This window comes from Dasypus novemcinctus, chromosome 15, assembly GCF_030445035.2.
Source record: "Dasypus novemcinctus isolate mDasNov1 chromosome 15, mDasNov1.1.hap2, whole genome shotgun sequence".
Lineage (NCBI taxonomy): Eukaryota > Metazoa > Chordata > Mammalia > Cingulata > Dasypodidae > Dasypus > Dasypus novemcinctus.
Genome location: NC_080687.1, coordinates 94,070,428 through 94,084,201, shown reverse-complemented (window position 1 = coordinate 94,084,201; position 13,774 = coordinate 94,070,428). Strand labels below are relative to the sequence as shown.

Genomic DNA, 13,774 nt, shown 5'->3' with positions numbered 1-13,774 from the left:
AAGGGGAAGTGACTCCAGCATTCCGGGACAATTTCCCAGCTCCTGTTTGGACAACCACTGTCTCCCAGACACTCATCAAGAACCGTCAGTGGGCTTTCATCAGAGCCCTTGCTTTGCAGCCTGCCTGTGGAACCTGGACTTGTGCATCCCCACGGTCATGTGAGAGACTCTTATAAAATCTCTTACTATTGACAGATATCTCCTATTGATTCTGTCTCCCTAGAGAACCCTGACTAATGGAGTAACCATGACTATCAAAAAGATGTCAGAATATTGAATTCTAACGTAGACTCACAGGTATTTTCAATCTAAAATATGGTATGTGTACTCTCAGAAAATTGGATGTTAAGTAAAGGATTATGTCTCAAAACTGGTCACAATTATGTTGAAGGAATACATTTTATTCCACTATTTTCAGAAACAGAGAAACATTTTAAGAGAAAATATGTGTCCCAAAACTCCCAGAGCCATTTTTCCCACATTTTTATTATGTAGTGCATTAATCTCATGAAATGTTGAACTTAAGGAAAGTTCCCTACATCAGTTTTCCATGAAAACTCTGTAGGGAAGACAATATTCAAGAAACATTCTAATCAATGCTATCCCAGTCATACTTTTTTATTATTTAAGCAAAATATTTTAAAGCTGTAATATACTAATTTATGTTAAATTTGATTTCTGAAAGAATTATTTTTGTCATTTCTGTGTTTAGTTTTCATATCTAAGGGTGAAACTTTTGAAATGTTCTTTGATCTTATCTGCCACAGTGACTTTAGTTCATAGTTCTGTGATTCTTCTTAGATTTAAGTCTTCATGGTCCTACCATAACTATTTTTACCAAGATAACATAGAATGGTAGATCTAGTAACACGTGATCTGACTTCTACACTTTTAAAAATTGTGAATAATTTTAAGTGGATTTTTCTTTTATGGAATTTATTTTGCATATTACAAATAGTCCGATTATTTTTGGTCACAGTTGGAACTTACAAGTATCTATAAGCTATTTGTATGATGGTTTCCCATGATATAAGCTTTTACTCACATATAAATATATCTCTGGCTTTGGAGGAAGGTGTAAGTCAGGAACGGGACCAAAGAAAATGCCTGAGCAATTTAAACTACTGCTTGGTATCATTTTGAAGTGACTTTGTACAAATCTAGCCTGTAGTCTTGGAACATGGACCAGAGTTTCATAGACACAAAATAGATAAATCCTTTGCCTTTAGTAAGTTTTAATAAGGAAATTTCCTTGGACACCAAGTACCTTTTAGTATATAATACTCACTGCTACTATAAATAGCTATTTTTATATCACACTGACACAACAATTTACTAAGAATAACTTATTTCCTAGTAAATGTTTTAAATACTTAATTGGGAAAAATGGTCTCTTAAAGGTCTGATATATCTTTTTTTTTTTTACCCCATTAATATTGGATTTTTCTATGTAAATCTTTATGTGTATGTCTCAGATGTGCCTGGTTCATTTGGTATCATTATAGGAGTGATGTGCATTTGTTTCTTTATACTTTAATTTTTACTCATGTTAGACATCTTGTGTCAAGGTACCCAAATCCACATACATAGGTCATAAAATATTTAAAAATATATAAATTCCTTCCAGTGAATGATATACACATCAGTTGTTTGTTTATTTGTAACTCTTCATACAATATGGGTTGAATACTTCAATTTCTATTTGTGATTCTTTGCTTTTCTGATAGTTCAAGAGCATTCATTTTGGTATATTTTCATCTGAGCTCTGCAAGCACTTACCTCATTCAAAAGCAAGCCTCTCACATGTCTTGAGAAGCACTGGAGAGAAACCTGAATGAAAAGGAAGACATGATTGTAAGTTTGGAATGCTGGGATAGTATTTAGAGCCTGGTCCTAAATTTATTGCATGACTGTGAGCAACTTTCAATGTATAGGACAGCCAGACATTTTGCTGTTGCTTGTAAAATATTATATATATTATGTAAGTGTGTGAAATGTAATGAGCTGAGTGAGGCAATAGGAGATAGGAAAATAAAGCTCTAGTGCTTTCTCTCCATACATCAAAAGGACATTGGGAAAGGAGGAATCAGGTTAGCTCTTAAATGGTGTGGGATGTAGTGACATCACATGGAATCTATAGTCCATCTCTTGCAGTATCGGTGAAGACACTCCAGTTCTAATAGGAGAAATTGGCTTATACAGGCAGGCAGGATGGGGAGCTTCCCTCCTTCCCTGACTTCTGCATGTGCACAGGAGGAGGCAAGTGTCACCAGACAGTCTGCTGCAAAACAGGCAGCAGAGTACACAGCCAGGGCTGGAGAGCAGAGTGAGCACCTGTCAGTGTGCAGCCTTCTCAGGAGGGATGGGCTGCTGAGAGTTCAGGAATTCTTTCCAGGATTAGAAATGGAAAAAACCAGGTATTGGTGTTGTTTTGTTCTGTCACTAAGAAACTTTAAAAATTTTTACCTTGGGTGGTGGAATTTCTGCCTAGATGACAGTTATCAAACTTGGTATCCAAATTTTGGATGGACGACCCCCATCCAAAAAAACCCCAATGACAGTATACACAACTTCAAGCAAGACAATTCCTTCTATCTGCCGAATAAGATTTAAACCCCCTCTCATTCTTAAGCAGAGTGGACGTCATCCCCAATACCTCAAGACTGAGGGATAAACAAAGTGGGGAGGGCAACCATGGACCACTGTAGATTTATTGCTATTGTAGTTATTAGCATGTGTAACTGAAGAACTTGTAAAATTGATATAAAATAGTAGTTACCAAAGGTCATGAGAGGAGGAGTAGGGAAGAATAGATGGAACATGAAATTGCTTTAAAGCTGAAGCAGTTTTGTTAGTGTGGGTGCAGTGTCTCTAAAGGAGCTCCCAGATAGCCTTTTGACCTGCACCCCATGGAGCCCCTGCCGTGGCAGCCACCTGTTTGCCATTTCCTTCCTGGCGGGAAAATGCTTAACCCTGGTAGGATGGCATGTGGGTTTGCCAGTCAGCCCCAGGATTGAGTGGGACAGGTTTTGGAATAAGGGCTAGGAAGAGACCTGGGTTAAGCATGCCTTTCATTAACTACTTAGAAAATGAAGTTTACCAGGACCTTTTAACATGTTCAGTATCCCTCTGCAGATGATCTAGAACAGAAATGTCTCATTATAATCGCTAGGCATATAGGTTCTGTGCTTAATACTAATTAATGCAGCAACTACTGCATACGTTTCTTTTTGAGTGGCAATTAATAGATCTAAGCTCCAGGTTTGCAATACCATACATGTTCTCTCTCCATGGGAGGAGGCCATAGTGCCAATTGTGTTTAAGTTCTACTTACATGTCTCTGGTAATCATTGCTCCACTTGGTATGCCCTTCATACAACCAGCATGTTGCAGCACCATTGACCCTAGAGAAGAGCTAGGAAGGCAGGCTCCAGTATTCCACCAGCCTGGTGCATGGTGCCCTTCAGCACCATGACACCGTGGCAGTCTGGAGGTGATACCATTGTACATCTCACCATTTTGAGCCATCGTCAGCTGCAGCAAGAGTCTGAAACTCTCCCCCACTTTTCTCCATTAAGAAAATCTTTGATTAGTGTGGTACATTGGTTCCAATTGTTGAACACATATTGAAGCATTGATACTGAGCATGAACTATAGTTTACATTCTGCTCAACACAACTTTATAGGTTATGACAAAATGTGTAGAAGGCTGTATCTGTCATTGCAGTGTTATGCAGGACAATTCCAGTGTCCTGAAAATGCACCCATGTTGAACCTATTCTTCTCTTTTCCTCCCCCTCAGGACCTCTGGTGGCCACTGCTTTTACAATGGTCAAAGTAATTTCCATTGCTAGAATAAAATAGCAATAAGTCTTTAATTGTCTACTACTAAGTCGACTTTAGTCCATTGTTCACTCCCCAATCTTGAGGATTTGGGGATGGTGATGCCCACTCTTGTTTCTAATTGAGAGGGGCTTAGTTCCCATTGGGCAGATGGATGGAACCATCTTGCTTGCAGCTGCACACACTCTCTGTTCCTTGGGATGGGTGTTGTCCACCATCATCTCCTCGTTAGTTGTCCTGGGTGAGTCCAGTGAACCGGTGAGTAGGTGTTGCAACTCTGCTGAGATTCAGGGCTCAGCCAGCATGTGAACAGACCAAAGATATAAGTCTCTGGGACATGTATTTAAAAGTATAGTGCTAATTTTAGTTTTATACTTTCAAAGAAATGCTTTTAATTCTGAATTAGTGATATATTTTATTATGACACCCTTCTTTTGGTATGGTTGAAGGACTACACTTCTCTTATTCTATGTAATGTGATTTTTGTGGATGGTGTTTTGTTTTGTTTTTTTTTGGATGCTGAGAATGAATTTAGAGGACTTGGAATTTTTCTATTGGAAAAATTGGGGTAGAAGAAATAAGTATCCCTTGTCTACAATATTGATCCTTGATATGATCCAGTAAATCTTTCTACATGCACTTGTAAGTTTTGGTTATCCATTTATCTATCTATACCTACATAATTCTTTTTGGTGAAAATATTCTGTAGTTCTAATGAACTATGAAGAGTCAAAACAGTGATTCAAAACCCAGTGTTTCTTCTTACTCTATCACATTGTTTGTTTCTCAAAGTGATTAGAAAGTCACAGACTTTCAAAGTCATAAAAAGCCCCTTCCTATGACATAGATTCTTCCTGAATCGTTGCTTTTTCTTGATTTCTGCAGCCCCATTGTTCAGATCCTCTTGGACCCTTATTTCTCCCTCCTTTACGCTTCCTCCATATTCTCAGTTTAATATTAGTGGTCAAGGCTTTTTACTTTTGCTTTTTACCCTCTCCAGTCTTTTTCCCTTTGCAGATCCCTTATTTACCCACATTTACTTGTGCTTTTTATATAATTACCTGCAAATCTGTAACTTAAGCATTGGTTTTTCATCAATTTGTTTGAATCCAGCATCCACCTTTTTTCTTTGGTAGCTTTTACATGAATGTCCCCTCTTTGGGTCTGATGTAATGTGTCTAAAATGTAATTTCTTATCTTTCTGTGAATCCAGAGGCCCTTTTGGAACTGATCTTGACTCTCACCTGGGATTGGAAACTCATATGTCATCCTTCACCTTATCCCCACCTTAAAAAATGCAGCATTTACTTGAGTTCTGAAAATTCTGTCCTTTTTAAAATTCTTAGTACCACTTCATTGCCCCATGTATTAAGAGGTATTTATCTTTGCCTTCAAGATTTTTTTATTAGAGAGGTTGTAGATTTCCAGAAAGATGCATAAAGTGCTCCCATTTCCTGCCCCCATTTTAAACATTTTACATTAGTGTGGTACCTTTGTTACCATCAATGAGTAAATATTATTATCGTTGTACTATTTTTTATAACCTTATCTCAAATTCAGAAAAATATAACAGAAAAATGCAGCTCAACAAGTTATGGATACATTCTTCCTAAAAACTTCCATCTCATCTTTATCTGGTCTAATTGCAAATTCTAACTCAGTTGTTCCTGTAGTGTTCATAAAGATACAGAGATTAGTTAAATGTCATAATTATGCAATATTAATGAAAAAATAAGAGAAAAACTGCTTAGTCCTATTCATATTTCATAAAACCAAATTCCTGTCTTTTTTTTTTTTTTTAGCCCTGAGCATTAATGTAGTATCAACCTTGCTTTTGGTAGAAAATCATCACAATGGTGTTAATGATAGTTCCAAATAATTTGTATTTTTCCATTGTATCAGCACATTCTTAACATGTAGTAGAAGCCCATTGCTCTATCTTACTAATCACAATCTCCTGCCAAAATCATTGTTCTACATTCCCAGTATTCTTCAGCTGTCCTCTAACTAACCTTAATTTTCCTAGACACTGTTTTTGGCCACATTCTCATTCATAAATCATCAGTGTTTGTTACATTCATTATAATGTGTTGCCATCAAGTTCAAGCATTCCCATATATGCATTTTACCTGAATAAGTATTCTATATACACCCAGCATCATCTTCCCGTTTACATCCACATTCCATCTCCCACCTAACTTCATTTCATAGTCCCAACTCCATAAGTCTATTCATTGTATTTTGATCATGTTAGTGAGGCCATAAAGCGTTTGCCCTGTTGTGTCTGGTGCCTTTCCTCAACCTAATATGCTCAGTGTTCCTCCACATTGTCTTTGCTTCCGCAATTGATTTTTTCTTCTGAATAATATTCCACTGTATGAAAATACCAGATTTTGCTTATCAATTCATTGGTTTATGATTACTTAGGTTTTTCCATCTTTTAGCAATTGTGAAGAATATAATTGCCCTATTAATTATAGTCCTGTTTCCTTTAGGTTCACTGTATTGTGTAGTCCTACTGTTTACTTTTAATTTTTATTCTATCAATGTATATACCACCCCAAATTTCCCCTTCTATCCACATTTAGATATATAATACAGTGGTGTTAATTATATTCCCAATGTCGTGTTACCATCACCACTGTACATTACTAAAAGTAAGTGATCTTTTCACTTTCCAGTTTCTTCCAGTCTGTAATAGTTCTATTCAGTTTGGATAGAAAATGGTTCACTTCATAAATCAGTATGGAAGTAGGCAATAATGAAAGAATTGAGGTATCAAAAAGATTCAAGACTTGCAAAGCCAAGTGGCATAGTGATATTATATTTCAGAGAAGCTTTTAAGAGTCATGTAGGAATTACCATTCTCTGCCATGAGGTGTCAGTGCCATGTGCACCTCCCATACACCACCACCATGCTGAGTAAGAGGGAGACCGAGCCCAGAGTGATGACTTGGAGAAGAAAGGGTAGAAGACTTGCTTTCTTCATGCACAGCTTCACTCTCTACTTGTAAAGACAGGAAAAAGGAGGTCTTCCAGTGAGTTTTCTGGCTTGTGGAAGGGAGACAGCTACAATAGAAAACCTGGGCAAAACTGAAAGCAAGAAATGAAAGTAGGATGAAAGCAATCTTTCCCTCAGCATTATAGATGCCAATAATGTACCTTCTTATGCTTTAAGCAACAGAACATTTTCAGAGAGAACCACGCTATCACTTGAGTTGTGGATCCCTTTGAGTCAGATCGTGTAGAGTTATAGAAAAAGAATTGGATATTTCCAATGTAGATATTCTGAACTCTTTCAAAGCCAGATATCATTAAGGTTTTCAAACTAGAAATGTAGAAGGCACTGTGGCATTCTAGGTTATAATTTCTGATAAGGAACTAGGAAGAGCTAGAACCCACAGAAACCCAAAGTTCTGTGGGATCCTCCATAATTTTGTGGCAAGTGTAGAGGGTTTCTGAGACCAGAAAGTGAGGAGAAAGCCCTGAGGATGACCACAGCCTGGACTGGCCCATTGCTTGGATGACCTCACAAGGAGCCATTGTGCGGGGCCTGCTGCCCCTATATAAGGCCCTGCAGCTGAGGCTCAGTGTCCGCTTACCCAGGAAGCTGTTTTTGGTGACCTGTGGACTAGGACTGCCCTTCGCTGGTTTATTTATCATTTGTGGATTCGTTTATTTTGTTTCTTATTTTTTCTTTTTGTCTTAGTTCTTTTCTCCCGATTTTGTTTTCTTTATTATTTACTTTTTTAAAAAATTATTTTGCTTTTACCTTTTGCCTGTTTGTTGTTTTTTAACCTTTTCATTTTACTCCTGTTTATTTTTTATTATCATATTTTTTATTTTTTTATTTTTTAGCATTTTATTTATTTATTTTTTTATAAGATCAGTTATTCAGGCTTTCCCATTGGAAAGTCTGCGTAGAGTCACCGGGTCTCCAGCCCAGCATAAACTCCAGTATGCTGCGGCCTCTCCCAGCCTTGAGGGCTAAGGAGGAGACCCACCTGAAGAATTATCAGTTCTCGAGATTACTAGGCAAAGGTGCCTTTTCCATGACTTTTCTAGCGCGGCATGTCCTCACCCGCCATGAGGTAGCCGTGAAAATCATACACAAGAAGGACAGCCCCAGCAGCCTCCGCATGCGCTCCAGAGAGGTGAGCATAATGAAGAGCCTGCACCATCCCAACATCGTCCAGCTCTTTGAAGTCATTGACAGCCCGGAGAAGCTCTACCTCGTCATGGAATACGCCCGTGGAGGTGATCTCCTGCACTACCTGGTGGCCCATGGCCCTCTCTCAGAAGAGGAGGCCCGAGCAAAATTTCGCCAAGTCTTATCTGCTGTGCACTACTGTCACCAGAAGTGTATCTCGCACAGAGACTTGAAAGCCGAGAACCTCCTCTTGGATGCTGCTGGGAATGTGAAAGTTACGGATTTCGGGTTAAGTAACACCTTTGACATCAGCCAGCAGCTGGAAACCCTGTGCGGCACTCCCTGTTATACTGCCCCCGAAATATTTAAGGGGCACACGTACCTTGGGCCGGCCGTGGACGTCTGGAGCCTGGGGGTGATTCTCTACAACATGGTCAGCGGGAAGTTCCCTTTCTTTGCACAGAGCTCCAAGCTCCTGCAGGAGCGGGTGCTCAGCGGGGAGTTCCGCATCCCACACTACCTGTCTGTGGACTGCAGGAATCTCCTCCAAAAGTGCCTGACAGTGGATCCCTGTAGGAGGTCAAGCCTCCCAGACATAATGACTGACCCGTGGGTCAATACGGGCTATGAGCACGCACAACTGAGGCCGTATGTGGAGCCCCTCCCAGCTCGCCAGGACCCCCACCGGATAGCAGCGATGGTAGCCATGGGCTACAAAGAGGAGGAGATACAGGCGTCCTTGCAAGATGACAGACATGATGAAGTCATGGCCATATATCTTTTGCTGGGCCACAGCAGATGGGAGCAGGAGACCTCCACCAGCGCCCCGCAGACCCAGCCCCCTGCCATGCCAGGAGTGGGAGGAGCCCACCTCTGTGCCCTCCCACCACAGCCTGCCCCCTGCCCTGGTCCACCCTGCAGCTCTCCTCCCCTGCAGAGGACCATCCTCAGTCAGGCCGTCATGGACAAGGGCCGGGAGAGCCAGCGCATGCCAGAGCCAGGAGCCTCCAAGACGTCGGCTTCCCCCACAGGGCCCCTGGCCCTGCCTCAGGTGCACCAGCAGCCCCGGATGGCCTGGGTGAGGCCCAGCCAGGCCGCCAGGCCCTGCCCCAAGGAGCGTCGTCAGGAGGGTCCCCTGCTTGGCCCTGCGGTCACCGCCTCCTCCCACGTGGGAAGCGGTAGGAAAGGAGGCTCTGAAGGAAGCACTTACCTGTCCGCTGTTGGCACGGGTGAAGCCATCCCCAGGGGAACACCCCAAGTCAGGGGTGAGCAGAAGAACTTGCCCTGCAGGGGGAGGCCTGCCTCCCCTCCCGCCAACAGGCAGGGCCAGCCGAGCATGTGGAGGCGATTCTGGACTTTCCTGTGCCTAGGGTGCGCCTGCAAGGAGCTGCACCAGGGGAGGGACAACCAAGTGGGCCCTCAGGGGGCTCTGCCGCGGTCACGGGACCCCAAGTGGAGGATGAAGCTCATGAGCTCCCTGGAGCCGCACGAGATAATGGGGGAGATCTGCCGGGTGCTCGATGCACTTGGCTGCGAGTGGGACCTGATGGGTCCCCATGGGCTGCTGTGCGTGTGCGGCATGCCGGGCCAGGAGGACTTCCTCCAGTGGAGGGTGGAAGTGTGCAGGCTGCCATGGCGGGGGCTCCACGGGGTGCAGGTCAAAAGGGTGTCTGGGAGTTCCAGGGCCTTTAGAGACATTGAGGCCAGACTCACAAAGCTGCTTCAGGTGTAAAGCGCTCCCAGGCACCCTCTGGGAGAGCAGGCAAGGGGGGCAGGCCCTCGCTGCCCAGGCGACCACTGCCCACACCCCCAGGCAGAACCCCAGAGCTGCCTTGGGCCTGCTCCCCTCTCCTATCCTTCTCCCAGGCTGGTGGTGAGGCCCAGGGGCTGCCCCTTAACGCCACATGTCCTGGGAGCTGGATAAAGCTCCTTAGTTACTGGTAATGTTCTGCATGCCATGGAGGTGCTGGGGTCCTCCTCACTGGACCCCCACTGCGAGCTCGCCGTGGCCTCTGCACACCCCCATCCTGCCCTGTGTACACCCCCAGCCCCGTGTGACACACACCACAGCAGCATGTTTTGGCTGTTGAGGTCCCACTCGTGGCTGCTGGTGATTGTCTCCCGTATCTCCTCTGTGGGCTCCATGGGGCTCCTGGTCTCCATCCTCCATGGTAAGTCTACTGAGTGGACCTTGGTTTCTCCCCTCGGTATTTGCTGAGGTTCAATGACCTCCGGGCAAACCCGACCTGCTTATATCTTCATTTAACCTTGAACAGGTTCCCTTTGGGTGTGTTCTGGCCTGGCTGTTGCTAGAACAAGAAGCTGGGGACCCAATGCAGGGAAAATTTCCCTAGGTGCCTTGCTGTGGGAGCTGCCCTCTGTGGACAGAGCTCTCTTGGACTTAGCTTGGGAAGATGTTTTGTTTTTGGACTCCATCCATGCTTCTGCTGTGGGGTGGTGAGGCCACCAGGCCTTGCTGCAGGGTTCGTGGTTCTTGGCCTCTCAATTGAGCATTTGTGGTGCCCAGTCCAGAGAGCCTGAGGGGTGCAGCCAGCTGTGATTAGCTGTCTTTGATTCCTGGTCCTGGCGAATGAGTCTGGGAGATGGCAGTGAAATAAGAAGTCCATTGTGAACCTGAGAGTAAAAAGCACATGGAGATGCTCCCACCTCTGGTGAGGAGAAGCAGAGGCAGTGACCAAAATGAAAACCATGGGCAGAGTCCAGGCTGCTCTCCCTAGACTTACTGTGGAGGAAGAAGCTCATGCGCCACACGGAGCCTGAAAGGACAGTGGGGGAGATGAGCAGGTGTGGACACAGCAGCTGTAGTTGGACCTGAACAACAGTTTCGGCTGCTGGGCATGAGCGCCACGTGTGCTGGAGGGCTTAGGGCATGGAGGACGGAGGTCTGCAGTGCTGGGTGGGTCTCGGTGGGTCCACCTGCAGAGGAGATCCTCATCCACAAGGCCTTCCAAGCATCGGCTCCTAAGATCCAGGGGCTTCAGCTTCCGAAGGTGAAGGGAGCCATCTGGGGGCCCAGAGGAGCGGCCTGCAGAGCCTCGCTGCCAGGGGGCCACTCGCCCCACCCACGCTGCTGCAGAGACTGGCCTGTTCTGTGTCCCCTGGGGCCCTGCCTTCTCCATCTTCCTCTTTGTAGGAGAGTGGAGTTCATTCTGGAGAAATAAAGAGAAGTCAAATGAGAGCAGAGTCTGTTTACTCAAAGCTTGCCCAAGAAGAGGGTCGATACCATCTCTGGTTTGGGCAGAGCCCCCCAGGTAGGCAGGAGCATGGGAAGCATCACAGGGAGCAGCGAGAAGGCTCAGGGGGGCTCCCGATGCAGGCGGTGGGTGGTGAAGCTGGGGGCGGCCACCTGAGAGGCATCTTATGTGACTGTTTGGGGAACTCATTTGGCTTCCCCTGGTAGGTCCTTCTTTGGGAGAATGGGTGACTTCCGCAGGGTGAACACAGGGAGGCTGGGTGTCATTGGCAAAATTCCTCCCCTCCGGAGCCTGATGCTTACAGAGGTTTGGGGGTCTCTCAGTTCTTTCCCTGCCCAGAAATTCCCCCTCCCACCCTGTCCTCCACAGTGGTCCAAGGAAGTGGATGAGAGGAAGATGCAGCACAGGAAGCTCCCTCTAAAGGACAGTAATATGCATAACAATAGAAAATAAAATTCCAAGGTCCCCTTCTTCTCCAGCTCCAAGCAGGAAGTGGGCACTGCATCCCTGGGGCCCTGCCCTGGGGACGGGATTCCCTGGCAGCCCTTGCAAAGCCCACATAGGCTTCTACCCTCCCCTCCCTCCTTCCCCTCAAGCCAACCATCCCGTGGCCTGTCCCTCACCTCAGAACCCTGGGACCCATGCCTGGGCATCTGTGCACCTGGCCTGGTGCAGATCTGAGCAGGAGGGGCTGGCAGCTGCTCTAGGATGCAGAGGTGAGGGTGGGGGGTGCTGGTGACCCCCCTGCACCAAATGCTGTCCCGTTCCCCAGAGTCGGGCATGTTCTTCCCAAGCTGCTGTCGGGTCCTGTCCTCCAAAGAGCCTGTGCTTCCACCTCCCCCAGCCCTCCAGGTGGAAAGAGGGGCTGCCCCAGGCCTGGAGAGAGCAGGGGCTGCAGGCTGCTGGGCCCCCAGTCCCCAGGAGGCTGCCCCGGGGGTCCTGTCCCTGGTGAGGGGACACTGAGGCTTCTCCCTCCAGGAGAGCCTCTGCCCCACAGCACCCACCTGCTGCTGCTCTTCCCTCGGGGTGCCCTTGCTGTGATCCATGCAGCTCCTGCCACAGTGACTCCCCCCTCCCCACCTCCCTGAGCCACCCCTCTGCTTCCTGCCTTCCCTCATGGACAGTGAGTTCCTGCAGTGGCTGAAGGTTTACTCTTAGTTTTGAAGGTTTACTTTCCTTCTAGTGTATATGTGGGGCACAACCATGTTTGACAAAAACAAGATATACTTCTACTGCATGTGGAAAATCATTTTTTAAGTTTAGTTAAGGCTGGTTCTATTCATTCCTTGAAAGTACACTTGGTTTGGCAAAAATTCAATGTTACTTGCAAAAGAAAGATCTTAAAAGTTAAGCAAATTTAATTTTTATTTATGTTGGTAAAGATTTATTTCTCCCCACCCCCTCGTTGTTTGCACTTGCCGTATGCTGTTTTTAGGAGGCACCGGGAACTGAACCCAGGACCGCTGATATGGGAGGGAGATGCGTAATCACTTAAGCCCCCTGCGTGCCCTGCCCTGATGTGTGTCTCATTATGTTTTTTCTTCTTGGTCTCTTGTGTCGTCTTGTTGCGTCAGATCGCTGCCACTGCCCAACATACCAGCTCGCTGTCTTCTTTAGGATGCACTGGGAATCAAATCACAGACCTCTCATGAGGTAGGCAGGAGCTCAGTTGCCTGAGCCACATCTCTTCCCTTAACTAGATTTAAATATGAGGGCAAAGGAATAAGGAAAATTGTATATGGGATTACAAAATATTTTAGAAGCATAAAATTTAGGCTCCACTAGGAATCTGAGTCCAGTGCTCTTTCCTCAATACACAACACGTACACAATATTATCCTCTAAGGGTTCTAGAACATTAGATTCAACAGGATATGAACATTAATGTAAGAATTTTATGAAACACTTCCCAATAATCACTGAGAAATGAGCATTGACATTTACCTCTGTTTTCTCACATAACTTAAATGATGATAAAGTGATTAATTTCAAGGACTGAGCCACAAGGATGAACAGAGAGACAAGGAAAACAGAATAATAAAATAGTGAAAGTGAAGTGTGGACTTAGGACTAGGAACTTGTTGGCAAAAGTAGGGAACCCTAACCTGAGGCAGCAGCGGCAGAAGGACAGGCCTGCTCATTTATGCTCTGATCCCTGCAGCGCTTGGCACTGCAGACATCAGGGACCCTGTGGTGGAACAGGCGGGGAGAAAGGCAGGTCAGGAGAGGGGGAGTCTGGATAGAATGGTCCGCAGCCCGTAGCTCCTGCCCACTGCAGAAGACTGGGGTTTACTTTCCAGAGGTGCGGATTCAGGGACACCCTGGACTAAGGACCATCGCCCCTGTGTGCACTAAGATGCCACTTAAAACATGGGGCTGTGTGGAAGTCCACCTGTCAAACAGAGAGACTTCTAGTCCTGGACACTGCATTGTTTCCAAGAGCTGTTGATTAGAAATAATAGTGTGCTGAGCAAGCCTGTGAATGTAGGAGTTTTCTTTCTATTGGCTTATTTTCCCTACATATGCTCGCTCTAGTTTTTTGTAAACCTATTTAGTAAGAGAGTGAT

The 13,774-nt window shown here is 45.3% G+C and overlaps 1 long non-coding RNA gene across 2 annotated transcripts in view; it reads left to right on the top strand.

Moving 5' to 3' along the window:
* Nucleotides 1-13,033, top strand: part of LOC131273451 (uncharacterized) — a 68,069-nt gene extending 55,036 nt beyond the window's left edge. For both annotated transcript variants that reach the window (XR_009180672.2, XR_009180673.2), the window contains exon 4: nucleotides 12,783-13,033. This is a non-coding gene — a long non-coding RNA (uncharacterized lncRNA). The remainder of the gene's footprint in view (nucleotides 1-12,782) is intronic.
* The last annotated feature ends 741 nt before the right edge of the window (nucleotides 13,034-13,774 follow it).